General features: G+C 44.4%; 1 protein-coding gene across 3 annotated transcripts in view; it reads right to left on the bottom strand.

Moving 5' to 3' along the window:
• INTS14 (integrator complex subunit 14) overlaps positions 1–3,988 on the bottom strand; it is a 157,091-nt gene extending 153,103 nt beyond the window's left edge. The window contains exon 1 of one of the 3 annotated variants that reach the window (XM_085644635.1): positions 3,880–3,988. The gene's annotated coding sequence lies outside the window, so the exon portion shown is untranslated. Of the gene's footprint in view, positions 1–3,646 lie in introns of all 3 variants that reach the window. The other 2 variants (XM_085644634.1, XM_085644633.1) reach the window with 2 other exon arrangements.
• Positions 3,989–15,108: the final 11,120 nt, after the last annotated feature.

Here is a 15,108-nt window from a genome sequence, read left to right as displayed (position 1 = left end):
CTCAACTTCCACCTCGACAACCTCCAAGACCACAACTCCACCTCCCTCCGGGACAACCTACTCAACATCAGACTCAAACAGATAGTACCAGAACCCACGCACTCAGCAGGACACACCCTCAACCCCATCTTCACAGCAGGAAACTTCATCACCTTCAGCCAGACCTCCAAACTCCCATGGACGGACCATCGCTGCATCCATTTCACCTTCAAAATAAACGTCACCCCAAACGCCCACACCAGCTCCAGCGAAGGAATTGGAACAAGATCTCCGACGACCAGCTCACCGCCCCCTCAGCAGCTCCGCTACCACCGCCACGAACGACGACCCAACCACCGCCGCCCGTACCCTACACAACTGGATCACCGACTGCGCCAACACCATCGCCTCCTCAAGATAATGTCCAATCCACACACCAAGAGAGACAGCTTTTTCTCCACCGACTGTGAATCTGGACCAAACTGTAGACACCTCAAAACGTTATGGTGGAGCTCCAAAACCACAGCAGACCTCAACAACTTCAAAGCAGCCACCACCGCCCACCACAAGCTCATCAGATACTCTAGGAAGAAAGCACTCCAAGACAGAATCTCTGCCCACGCACACAACAGCAAGAAACTCTTTTGCATCATCAAAGAGTTCGCCCAACCCAACAGTGAGACATCGGACATCCCACCCTCCCAGGATCTCTACGACAGCGCAGCGCCTTCTGCCATCACAAAATCAAGACCATATATGACAACTTTGACGACGACAACCTACACTCCCACTGTTCCATACACCACACAGCCGACACTTGATATCCGGACTGCCCTCACCATTGAAGACACCCTCAAGACTATGAATTCAACCCACTCAGGGGCCACCACGGGCCACTTGCTCCACATCTACCGCAGAGCCGCAGACATCATCACACCCGAGCTTCGACAAATCATCAACCGCTCCTTCGAGACCGCCTCCTTCCCAAACGACTGGAAACACACCCAGATCAACCCTCTCCTGAAAATACCCTCGGCAGAACCCACAGACCTCAAGAACTTCAGACCGATCTCCTTACTCCCATACATGTCGAACTCATTGAACAGTCAGCTCGCCTCCTTCATAGAAGAAAACAACATCCTCAACTGCTCCCAATCAAGCTTCAGGCAAAACCACAGCACTGAAACCGCCCTTCTCGCTGCCACACACAACATCCACTCCCTCCTCAACATAGGAGATGCTGTGGCCCTCATCCTCCTGGACCTCTCCTCAGCCTTTGACACAGTCTCACACCGCACCCTAGCCCACAGACTTCACGACGCAGGGATCCGGAACAAGGCCTTCGACTGGATCCGCTCATTCCTATCCGGCAGAACGCAGCAGGTGAGTCTCCCACCCCTCCTCTCAGACCCCACACCAACCACCTGCGGAGTTCCCCAAGGATCCTATCAGACCCACCCTGTTCAACATTTACATTGCCCCGCTCACACCCATCGTCAGATAGCACAGACTCAACGTCGTATCATCCGCAGACGACACCCAACTCATCCTCTCCCTATCCAACAAACTCAACATCTCCAAACATAACTTCCAGGAAGGAATGGAAGCAGTCGCCAGGTGGATGAAGAAGAGCCAACTACAACTAAACTCAGACAAAACCGAAGTACTCATCATGGGCCTACACCTGACGCCTGGAACGACACCTGGTGGGCCTCCCGCCCTCGGGAGCCCACCCTCCCCCATTGACCATGCATGCAAACTCAGAATCATCCTGGACTCCAAAGTCGAAATGGACCGCCAAATCCATGCTGCCACTTCCCCTTGTTTCCACACCCTCAGTATCCTACGAACAACCTTCAACTGGATTCCCCTTGAACACAGGAAAACCGTCACCCATGCCCTCATCAGCAGCAGTCTGGACTACAGCAACAAACTCTACGCCGAGGTCAACAAGAACCTCACCCGCAAACTCCAGAACACCTCCACCAGACAAGTCCTCAACATACCGCGCCACTGCCACATCACCCAACACCTGCGGACACTACACTGGCTCCCCGTCGAGAAGAGAATCAACTTCAAGCTGCTCACACCCCCCGCCCCCCCACAAGCCCTCCACAACACCGGACCTGCCTACCTGAACCAACGCCTCTCGTTCCACGCACCCCAAAGATCCCACCGCTCAGCCTAGCTTTCCCTTGCTACCGTGCACCAAGAAGACCAGAACAGGAGGTTGTTCCTTCTGCTTCCTCGCGGCCAAGGCATGGAACACCCTCCCTCTCCACCTCCTACAGACACCAACACTCCCAAAGTTCTTGAAGGACCTTAAGACCCTGCTCTTCAACGAATCTCCGTGATCATCCAGGAGCTATGCACCCCACAGCGCCTTGAGACCCTTTCTGATGAGTAGCTGCGCTTAACAAACCCTTAGTGAATACACTGCAGGTACTGACCATAGCATGTAAAGCATGCCATACTCTATATTATAAGTGCTTTACTAATACCTTAAATCACTTTGTATTTTTTTCTACAATGTGAACAGGAATTCCCCTCCCAGCGCACCGTCCGTTAATAGCACTACTCAGCACCACTTTTCAATTTTTTTTAATCATTTTCACGTACCCTCTAAACAATATCCCTGGCTTCAACACACAGCTATTCAAGCTAGCTATCGTTCTATAAACTCTGTTTTGTATTTTGCTTGCATTTATATAGCTCTTACAAGCCCTGATGTGGTGTTGAAGAGATTGGCTCAGTGAGTAGAACGCTACTCTTGGATTCCAGAAATTTGCAGTGAGCGAATTGTTTTAGTTTAATGTGTTCACGTGTGTTTGAAGTTAATACTTTGTTAGTCGTGTTTTCTTAATGTGATCTATTAGTTGCATTAGTCAAGGTGTTCGTGGATTTGTTCAGTCTGCTGGTTAAGTAGGACATAGAGAGTGAATGATTAGTGTTAAGCGAGAGAGAAAAGAACAATTTTAAATTAGTAGAACTGAATGTAGTAAGGCAACACGATGTTATAGGAGTGGGTAGGGTGCATAATGTAAGTTTTGCAATAGGTATGTAAGCAGCAGAGCTGGCTGGTGAGTAAACTAAACAGAAAAGACATTTGATAGGAGGAATCATTTTAAGACAGACATTAGAGGGCTGTTACAAGCAGGAAGGGGTTATAAGTTTACAGTATCAAGGATAGCATGTGAGTTCACATAACGTCTTGATTTCGTGCTTGGCGTCTCTGTAATGCGCGCAGTATGATTTTGTAAAAGCCCTTCACTTCTTTGTAGCAAGCCCCAGGTTACCTGTATTTTAGTCAATTCGATGTAACATTTTTTTTAATGTAGCTTACCACTGGTCACATGCTACTGGTCTTAAACAAGCCACTTTCCTATTTCCATGTACGCAACCCACTGGTGGATAGAACGGCCTGGCATCACGCTATTGGCCTCAAAGGTTTTCATTTTTGTTTTGAAAGGATTTTATAGACTAAAAGGTACGATTCAAAGTTCCTTTATAGTGCTCTCTAAATTTGTATGGCAAACGCATTTCTGTACAATAAGCTGTTCCATTTCCCTGAGCATCAATCAGATAGATATCTTTTATAAAACTCCCCAGTGTATTTCGAGCACGTAATATATTTCTTTCTCAAGGGGGTAAACATCCAAGCCCTTACTATGGCTAGTGCCGGCGGGCCAGGTTCCTCCGTCTCCGGCAGTTGCTCAGTCCCCGGGAAGCGGATAGTGGACAGGTCCCCAGCGCGATCTTCACTCTCTGACATTGATGTTCCAGGCTGTCCGCTCTCCTTCTCACTGGTTCCCTGCCGCCCCAAGTAAGCCGACAGCATGCGCATTGTAAAAGCTGTTGAGCCAGACAGGAAAAGAAGCCCAACCTCCCGTAAAATCTCACCTAAAACAAGCAAATCCTCTGAACAACGACGAGAGCCTACAGCTATGTTTACATTTTTGCAGGACCGGCGCTGTAGAATGAGCCGACATTGTAAATCTTTTCGGAAAATTAAATGAGTTTCCAGTTTTTGCTTTCACGTGCGCCCGCAGAGCAGCACGGGATCTGATTGGTCGAAATAACGACTGCCTCTATTGGCTACAGCTGAAACAGGCTCAACAGGAATCTACGAGACAGCCTGTGCTTCGCTGCAAGTATACCCCTATAATACCTGTCCGGGGCACTTCCGAAACATTCACCTATATCCTTCACCTCGCACAGCCCCTAGAGCAATTAATGTACTGTGTACATTGTACATATTATGGTAAGTCGAAAATGACCACAGTTGTAGATGTGAAGTAAGTCTTTAATGGAGCATACATACAGGATAATTTAAGAAAGAAGGGGTCCGTTGTGAAGTGTCAGCGTAAAAATGAGGATTACAGAATTAAAGTATATATATTTAATTAAGTATAAAGTATTAAGGCCCACAGGCAGATAACAAGAAACACAGCTGGTGGAGGAATGCATGAACATTCCATAACATGTTATAAATACAGTTACACAGGGTTCTATATTGCGTCACAATACCTTAGCCAACAAGTGGTAACTGAGGTGCAAGCTAACTATACAAACTGTCAAGCTTTACTGAGTCCTAGGACATGTACAACATCTCCCTTTTTACAAACACAAAAAGCATATTAATAGATAACATATTCTCGGTACATATTGGGAAATCTAGACAACCTTCATGAACTAGTGCATGTACCATCATACAAATTGCAATTAGACTCAACATTGTCTCTGGCAACATTTGACTCTGAATTGGATAAATGGATTCAACTTTAGTCATCAACATTGTGGCTTGTGCTATTCTCAAATTCATTCTCAACTACAGCATGACTAGGAACAAATGTATCACAATTAGTAGAAAAGTTACAAGGTACAGATTCCAAATTACGCGAAGAAATATGTGACTTTAATGGTTCTCTTCATACTCGGGTTCAAACCACAAATAATTTTTCATAGAATCTAAACCATTCTCCCTAGAATAACCAACGAGATCTTTTTGCCCAGGTTTTAGCTTAATTAATTCACTTTTACTCCTCCACCCATGCTTACCTAAACAAACAGAACCACAAGCCACTTCAATAACTTCACATGGTTCTGAAAACTTAGACTCTCCTTTTTTAACCTTGTAGGGCTTCTTAACATAACCCAATCACCTGTGTTAACCTCCTTGATAGTTGCCCTATGTACTTTATCATGGTAAATCTTCGACTGAAGTTGATACTCTTGGATTCTTTCTTTTACTTTTAGATGATTATCATTAATCTCCATAAAACTGGATTTTCCTTTCATGTTAATGGCAAACTTTGGGGTAAGTAAGGTGTTTTCTTTCCTCCCTCTCATCAGAAAAAATGGAGAATGTCCTGTCACATTGTTGGTAGTGTTGTTGTACGAGTTCACTCTTTCCTGTATGAATTCTTTAACTGGAAATCCAGACGTAATAGCCAGCTGAACGCCTTCTTTTAAAAATCTGTTGACTCTCTCAACCTGTCCATTGAATTTAGGAGAATAAAGAGGTGTTTTCTCCTGTTTGATGCCATTACATTTCAAAAAGGAAACCATCTTCTCAGAGGTGAGTTGTTTACCATTATCAGAAACTAAAATGTTAGGTAGTCCTTCTGTAGAAAAACACTTCTCCAAAAATTCGATAACATAAGTGGTGTCTATGGATGGTACACATGCAAAATATATCCATTTACTATAGTAATCACTGACTACTATCATATACCTACAGTCACTTTCCAAAATATTGAAGGGACCTGCAAAATCTATTGCAATTTTGTTCCAGGATATATCAGGAATAGGTACCAATTGCATTTCATTTACTCTAGGTTTCCAATGCTTGTCTGATTTTAAGCAAAGCACACAATTGTCCACAAACAAATTAACATCAGAATCCAATCCTGGCCAACAATAGTACATTTTTAACATTGGTTTTGTTAAGGTAGAACCGGGATGGCTTCTGTGAGCCAATCCGATCAAAGATTTTCTCAACTTGGTAGGTGGAATTAACAGATCTCCGCGGACAAGAAAACAGTTCACAATACTGAGTTTGTCAGCGACTTGGAAATAAGTTTTGAGATCAGAAGTAAGATTTCTCACAGGAGGCCCATTTCCCATGATAAAGTCTTTAACCTTGTGAAGAATAGGGTCACTGTTGCATAAATTCAACCATTCTGATTGACTGCAAACTTGTTCAGTATTTTTGAAAACATCAACAGATGCAACAACACACTCTGTATCTTCTTCAAACTTTTGGCTCTGAACACAACAATGGTAATCTTGATAAACAATCAGCTCGGACATTATCTTTACCTGATATATGATTAATTTCAAAATTGTATTCCTGCAGTCTTGCTAATAACCTTACTAACCTTGCAGAGGCTTTACCATTACCTCTACCACAACCATCCATCATTTAGGTCAATGGTTTGTGATCCGTTATTAACTCAAATTTCTTGCCCCAAAGATACATTTTAAGTTTCTCCATGGCCCACACACAGTCCAATGCTTCCCTCTCTATGGTGCTGTAATGAAACTCAGAATCATGCGATCACCTGGAAATGAAAGCAACAGTATGTACAGACCCTCTAACTTTTTGTGTGAATATAGCACCAATTCCAACAGAGCTGACATTAACTGTAATGATGTTAAAACCTTCAGCATCATATGGATTCAACATAGGAGCATTAATGATTGCAAGTTTAATCTCAGAAAATGCTGCATCTTGGTCATTGGCCCAGGTATATTTTTCACCTTTACGTAACAAAATCGCAAAGGTTCAACCTTATCTGCATAGTTTTCAATGAAACGTGAATAATATTCACTGAGACCTAAGAAGGACCTCAGAGAATCTTTGTCTTCAGGTCTTGGTGCGCCTGCAATAGCTTTAACTAAATCAAGTTTAGGTTTGATTCCTTCTCCACTCAAAATGTGACCTAAATACTGAATTTCTTTTAAAAGGAATTTACATCTATCCTTAGCAACAGTCATACCTCTCTCACTTAATTTTTGGAGCACAGTATCAAGAATTGCATTATGTTACTCTACTTTACCTGCATGTATAAGGATATTGTCTTGAAACTTCTCAACACCTTCAACACCTTTGAGAATACGCTCCATCAACTTCTGAAAAACACTATCTGATAAGGCTAAACCAAATGGAAGTCTGACAAATCTATACGCTCCTAAAGGTGTTATGAAAGTGGTTTAATCTTTTGAATCATCAGCAAGTTTAACTTGGTGGTAGGCCAACTTCAGGTCAATTAAAGAAAAATACTTTGCTCCAGAGGTAGCTGCTAGAATCTCCTGAATCTTCGGTAAGGGATGGCATCCACCAAAATATTTCTATTCAATTACTTCAAGTCGGCACACAAACGAATATCGCCATTTTTCTTTTTAATAATGACAATTTCAGAAACTCATTCAGCAGAATTAGTTTGTTCGATCACCTCTTCTTCAACCAATTTGTTGAGTAATTTTTGCAAATCACTCCTAACAGACAGCGGAACTGCCCTTACCTTGTGTTTTACTTGAATGGTATTTTTCTTCAATTTGATAGAATGTTCAAATCCTTTCACACATCCAATACGATCTTCAAAAATTGAATCATACTTTTGAAGAACTAAATCTAAACTATTAAGAGGAGAGGAAGAAGAAGAAGAAGCATGGACAGATGCAATGACAAAATCACCAAGTGATCATCAGCGCCTGGTTTCAAGATAGTACCTAAGCGTGCCAAATCCTTCCAACCTACTATGTTCCTTCCACGTTCTGCAACGAAAGTTTGGTTGAGATGGACCTTCCTTTGATATTCAACATGTCCTGAAAATAACCTAACATGTTTAGATCGAAGTCTCCAAAAGCTTTTGGGTTGGCATCTGATGCTAATAAATTTATATGTGACCAGTTTTCTTCATACTTTTTATCAGATACAATAGTAATGGGTGATCCAGAGTCAGCCATTATTTTCAATTCCACTTTACCTATATATGCCACTCCCAGTGGTCCTTTAATTGTAGAACATGGATCATCAATGGGCAAAACAATATTAGAGCACATCTTTACATCAAAGTCATCCACATTACTAACATTAATTTTCTGGAAACAAGTTGGTTTAAAGTTTTTACAGACCCCTGCAAAATGCCCTATTTTAAAACATTTAGTGCATTTCTTACCAAGTGCAGGATATCCAGAATGGCCAGCCTTATGAAATTTGGATCCACACCTGAAACAAACAAAGGTTTGAGATTCTTTAAAACCACTCGGTTTGTTTCTTTTCTCATTTGTTGTAACAAATCTCTTTTTATCCTGTACAGAAAAAATATTAGCCTTTGAATTTTATCTGCTGAAAGCTCTTTTCAACTTTCTAGAGAGCGTTCTATACCCTTTGCAATGTCTATCACCTCCTGTAAAGTAGGATTTCTGCAGGCTAACAGTCTTTCCTGTATTTTCTTCTCATAACAATAAAACACAAACTGATCACGAATATAAACATCAACCATTTCATTAAAATCGCATTTTGTGGCTAAAACTCTTAAACACGCAATGTACTCCTCTACAGTCTCAGTCTCCATTTGCTTTCGCATAGCAAAACAGTGTCTACCAATCATACATTTTGGTTCTTTGCCAAATTGCTTTACTAATCTTTTGACAGCTTCCTGATATTCGTCCATAGGTATAAATTGCCCAGGAGGTACCTCATATTCAGGTAAACTATCGAAAATCTCTTGTCCAGCAACACCCAGTAACCCAAATATAATCGCCTTCTTTCTTTCAGGTTCATATTTTTTACCATCTATGGCCACAAGATAGTTTTCAAAAGAGCGCAGCCAGTTTTTCCATTTCATAGATGGTTTGCCAGGTTCTGGTAAAAATGTTGTTGGTGCACTTATGTTGGAATTATTAGACATAGTACTTCCTGTACAAACGCCCTCCTCCTGTTTTACTGAAAGAGCAATTTTGAACGTTTAAAACGAATTCTTACAAAATTTGATGAAATATATTTGCCACTTTGAAGAAAGTTTACTGTAAGGTTGAATGAAAATACATCCAAAACTTTCAAGTTTTCACTAGGAATTAACTGTATAACGTACGAAAATCGCATTGAATAAATACGCAATTTAATTAGAAAAGTAATTTCTCAGTACCTCAGTCTTGAACACTTAACCGATCCTAGAGTCGATCGGTAAAGCGCGTCAGGCAAAACTATGTTAGACTCACATTAAAGTTACCTGATTTCAAAATGGAGTCACGCACATCACATCACGTTACCCGCGTACGTGCTCAGACTCTGAGGAGGAGGATGTCATCACCTTGTTAGTTGCAGCTCGAAAGCAAGTACAGCCGTTAACTGAAGCACCCAACTGCCAACGGCATTTCAAGGTGAGCTACAACGAAAGAAATTACGCAAAGAGCATGAAAATGGTTCGAAATTAGACACATACACAATGAAATACAACGTGTAGTAACTCGCCTTATCAACGAAGAATGAAGTCTTGAAATTCTTGAAAACGACTCCTGCAAAGCCTTCTGGCACTCTTCAAAACGCTGTTACCCTCATCGCCAATATGAAGTGTCGGTGTAAAAATGAGGATTCCAGAATTAAAGTATATATATTTAATTAAGTATAAAGTATTAAGGCCCACAGGCAGATATCAAGAAACACAGCCGACTAGTGGCACAGCTGGTGGAGGAATGCATGAACATTCCATGACGTGTTATAAATACAGTTACAGGGTTCCATATTGCGTCACAATGCCTTAGCCCAGTGGCTCCCAAACTGTTGACTCCCAAGGACCCCCATTGAGTCACCATTGGAAGCCGGGGACCCCCACGCAATTTGTATGATTTAAATTTCAAACATTAAAACAGTTATTTGAAAAAAATAAACACAGGTGCACACAAAACAAATACTCAATTTACTAAAGATTTTAGTATTTTATATTGAAGGAATTTGCAAAAAACAAACAATTTTAACGGGAAGGTTGGTGCTGCATCTCTGTGACTAGCTTTTAAATGGTTGGTTCTATATTGCAGTACGAGGCTCCTGCTCTTGCCGGGGCCAGGCTGGAAACCCAAAGCAGCCCTGGCAAATGTTTTCAGACAAGGCCCCATACAGTGCACACCAAGTGCAGAGAGTGAGCCTGACCACTATAAAGCGGGCTTTGGGAGGCTCGCCCCCCAAGAAAATGTAGGAAATAATAGTGCATTCTACAACACATTTATCATTATTAGGACCTCCGGTTTTATGGTATTTATTTTTTGGACATTTCCGTCTGTATTTATCCATATTTATTTTTTGGCAACTTTATCTGTATTTATCCATATCTTTTATCAATTTTGTGAGAAAAATATAGCTGAAACTGGTATATTTCCACATTTATTTAACCAATAAATATGCAGTCATGTTTCAATGCCTGTCAGGCTTCAGTGATATGAACACCCGCTAAAGATAAATAAATGCACTTATATGAAAATATACTCATTTCTGTATCAGCTTTCTGCATATCTACTGCTGTTTAAGCCTCTTTACTAAAATTCTTTTCTTTTTTTAATCCCCTTACCTATCAATCCACAGTTATTGGCCTGGCAGTCATCGCAAACTGTATTTAGAATCACTCAAAAAGCACCCAATTTCTGTTTTTATCCACATTTAAAAATAAATACAGACATGAAAATAAATGGTGTGCTGTTTGTATTTATTTGCAAAAATCTGTAAAAATGGAAAACAGCCTTAATCATTATATATTGAATTGTATTTGCTTTTAAGTAAATTTAAATGACGACCTTACTATGCACCAGGATATGACAATCTTTGTTGGGGTTCTTAATGATTACCTTATTATCAACCTCCAATAGTATCTCTCATCTCTCCAGAGCCCCTCTGTCACGTGAATTTAATTTGTTATATAGCATCTCTCATACCATTGTAGGATGTCAGAGCACTTTACATCACACACATATAGAGACAATGAAATATACGTGTAAATCAGTGTATATAAAATGTTACATAAGGCAAAGGGGACTATTAGGTGCAGGATTCACATGTCATTCATACTGGTAGGAATTTGTAGAGTGCTTGATCTGGAGAAGAATAAACTCAGGTTTCAGAACATAACACAGTGGTTAGCATTGACTTTAACAGTAAAAGTGTATTTCCACCCAAATAAACCTTTTTAGCAGCATCAGGATAACGAAAGACTGGGAAAAAAGATAAGTTACTAACTTGTACCTTGCAGTTTGAAAGCAGCTCTTTGATGACAGTTAATAGGTCACTGTGCTAGATTACAATTGTCACTTATGAACTGCACAGTAACAAAAGAATCTCTGACAAAAGCAATAACCCACTGACCTATGCACATAAAATACTGTTTTTTAAAATGCATGGTACACGTTCCTTGCAGTAGGCCTATTAACCCTCTGTGCTACATTAGATATGTCAAAGCTGCCATTGGATAAAACTCTCATCTCTCTCCAGCAGGTACATTAATCACCACAGTTATCTTGACACTATTATTGTTGCTCGAAAACTGCTAATTATACCTGGAACTTTGCAGTGGGTCTAACTAACTGAGACAATAATAGAAAAACGTGTTGAATATATCACTATCGATAGGCTACATCACTGTGCAGAGGGACGACCAATATAGGCGGACCATTTAAGGCGGACTCCCAAGGTTTTCATAGAGGAGAAAGGGGAACGCCAGCATATTCTCTTAGAAGAATTTCTTTATTCTGATGTGGAAGCGGAATACTGTAGGTCGACGCTTGGAACAACTAAATTGGGTGGACATACTGGCATGGTTGAAACAAATTAGGAAACATTTGCTAATTGTGATCTGGATAACCGATTGGTCAATGAACGAGAAATATAAACTGATTGTCGTATATGCCCTTCTTCTCTCTCTTTTTCTTCTTTGTATCTAATTTTTTTCTCCTGATAAGGGTTTTACTATGTTATAGGGAATTTGAAATGATGTTTTAATGAATCTGTTATGAAAATTAGTGGTGATAATAATAATAATGAACTTTATTTCGGTCACACTGAACATAAAATACCAAGACATACATATATTATTACAAATCTCATTGGTACACAGGTACAGTTTATATAAAAAAAATAGAAAACTATATCCATTTAAAAGCCTTTGGTTAAAAAAATAAAAGAAAGCAATGTGTTCTTGAACCTCAGCCCTTCTAATGGTATAAGGCAATACAAAATATACTAGGAACAATCCAGACAACTGTTCACTAGCCAGGATTGAAAAAAGACGGAATAAAACAATTTATCAGGATAACTAATGACATTCATGACTTCCTTCTATAACTTCCCATCACTCCTTGAAAGTGCCAACGTGCATATACAGAGAAATAATGCTAATTGCATATAAGACAGTAGATTGTTGTGCCCCAAGCTTTCAACTTTTATCTGTTTGTGCCTTATGTACTTTAAATCAATAGAGATTACCAATTCCTGATCAAAGTTAGGGAATCGCATTAGGACAGGTTGTCAAGGTGGATGGTTTCAGTCGTGCCTTCCTTCTGATTCCCCACATATGGCTTAAAAATGTGGCGGTCACACAGACAAACAAGGGTCTTGCATCAGCTTTCAGGATACCAAGTGCCACACTGTAGATTCTGTTGTGAATATTAGTGGTGTTTTGGGGCGCTAGGTGGCGCGCTGGCAAGATGGACGCCAGAGCGTGAAGCTCCTGCCATCTGGTGCCATCATCCTATGATATATCCTGCCTGCAGTGCGAGTGGACATCGCTGACGCCGCCAGCCGCGGACAGCAGACCTCCCGCAGCCTCACGGAAGAATTCAGAGCCGGCGATAGCCCGCAGCCCCAGCTGAGCCGTGCTGAGTCTGGAGCCGGCGGGAGGAGCGGAGCGGGCTGTAGACCTCGGCCGGCCGCGGGGGCTACTCTAGCCCGTGGCTCCCCACGAGGCAACTGGGCCGCACGGGCCGTGCTTCACGCAGAAGAGGCGGGACGTCGGCCGGCCGCTCGGGCACGGAAGGTGAACAGCGGCAGACCCGGTGACTGGCTGATGCAGCGGGGATTCAGCCTGCCGGGCTGGTGAGGCGACAAAGGCGGCGCACGCATGAGGGTGACTAAAGCCTGCTGGTGACCTGGTGGAACCCGCGCTGACAGGGCGCCGCTACGGAGTGAGTCTGTGGTGCAGTTCCCGGAGTCCTGTGCAAGATCCCGGCTTCGAGGACTTCGCTATGTGACCTGACTGACCATCCACTGGAGCTGCCCGGGTGAGTCGTGCGGACCTGACCTCAGCACGCTAACGAGGTCGAGGGGCGCGGCGGGGAGGCCTGGGAGCGAGGTGGGCCTCTCTGAAGGCTGTAGCAGAGTGGTGGACCCGGCGGTGGCTGATGTGGATGATCAGGGAGTAATGGGTCGACCCGCTCCTGGTGGACACGACGCTGAGGTCCGGGACCTGCAGGGCTTGTAGCTGGTGACCCGGCTGTTAAACTTAGTCTGTGAGGTGAACGGCTGAGAAGGGGGAGTGGGGCTGCTCCGACTCCACAACGAGGAAAGGGACTGGACCCGGTGTGAGCTCCCGCGACGCTGGTATATTGTGGAGGGACTTATGCCCTAGCATATCCTATGCGCACAGGGGGCGTCCAGGCTGGCGACAATAGTGTGGAGGGCTCGGCCTTAGCTGAAAAATTGGGGTCCTGTCCGGTTTGCACCACTGTACATACAAAACCGGTGGCAGCGGAAGGGTGGCCCATTTGCTAGTGGCCCAGGAGCAGCGGATGACGGCAGCGGAGGTGGCATAGCGTCAGGCCTGGTCGACGCAGGTCACAGACGCTGTGGTGGAGGAGCGATGCCAGATAGGGGGCACTAACATATTGTGAGGACAGTGTGAAGCGGTCTCGGCGGCCCCCGGAGCCTAGGGATACCGGGCAGCGGGCATCGGATAGACGGTGACTATGCCGTTCCCGAGAGGATCTTTGCCCCCCTCCCTCCTTTCCTTCCCCCGCGCCAACGAGGAGAACGTGGTGTTCCCTCTCTCACACTCCGGTGAGGCAGGAGTGGGAGTCTAGACTGTCCGTCAGGGGCCGGGGTTGCCGGCGAATGCCTTCAGCACAGCAATTGGCCATGGGCCGGCTGCGGAATAAGCCGTCCGTGGGCCGGTCACAGGCAGAGAGGCTGGCCCCACATCAGGGCGTCATGATGGAGATATGGAGCTTCCGGCGACAGCACTTGAGGCGAAAATGGACACAGTATTGGCGGCGGTGGAACGGTTGGGAACTACATTAGAGCAGACTAGGACCTCCCTGGAGTCCCGGATTGACAAAGTCACGGTGGACTTCACCCTCCTCCACGCAGCCCATCGTAAGTTGGCGGACTCTATTACCCAGCAGCGCCAAGCGCTCCAGGATGTCCAAACTGTGGTGCGTAATCACACCGTGGCCCTGCAGGATCTGATCGACCGTGTCCATGCCTTGGAGGACCGTGCCGAGGACGCGGAAGGGCGCTCTCGGCGCAATAATGTTCGAGTGGTGGGCCTGCCGGAGGGTGAGGAGGGACGGAACCCGGAACAGTTTGTTGAGGGGTGGCTCCGCGACATCCTCCCCCCTGGGGTGCTCTCTCAGCAGTTTGTAGTGGAGCGGGCACACAGGGTCCCGGTGCGGAGGCCTCAGCCCGGGGCACGGCCGCGCCCTTTTCTCTTCATACTCCTCAACTATCGAGATAGGGACGTGGTGCTTCGTGAGGCCAGGAAGCTGGACACCATCACAGTGGGAGGTAGACAGGTGATGTTTTTCCCAGATTACACGGCTACAATCCAAAAGCGGAGGAGCAACTACCTGGCAGTGAAGCGCCAGTTGCGCGACCTGGAGATCCCATATTCCCTGCTGTTCCCGTCGCGCCTCAGGGTGATCACGAAGGAGGGGACCCGATTCTTCGACACCCCATCTGATGTCTGGGACTGGCTGGAGGAAGCAGAGCTGAGCGGAGGTCGGAGACCCCCGGATCCGGGAGTTGGTGGACGCCAGGAGAGGAGACCGAGGCGACGGAGGGAGGCCCGCAGGGCAACGGGGTCGAGCCCCGCCGTGGCACCCAGTCCTGAAAGGATGCGGCTGGAGCATCAGGGAGCCCTGGAA

Source organism: Triturus cristatus, chromosome 3_1, assembly GCF_964204655.1.
Source record: "Triturus cristatus chromosome 3_1, aTriCri1.1, whole genome shotgun sequence".
NCBI classification, from domain to species: Eukaryota; Metazoa; Chordata; class Amphibia; order Caudata; family Salamandridae; genus Triturus; species Triturus cristatus.
The sequence above is the reverse complement of the archived record's forward strand: the minus strand, read 5'-3'. Positions and strand labels throughout refer to the sequence as shown.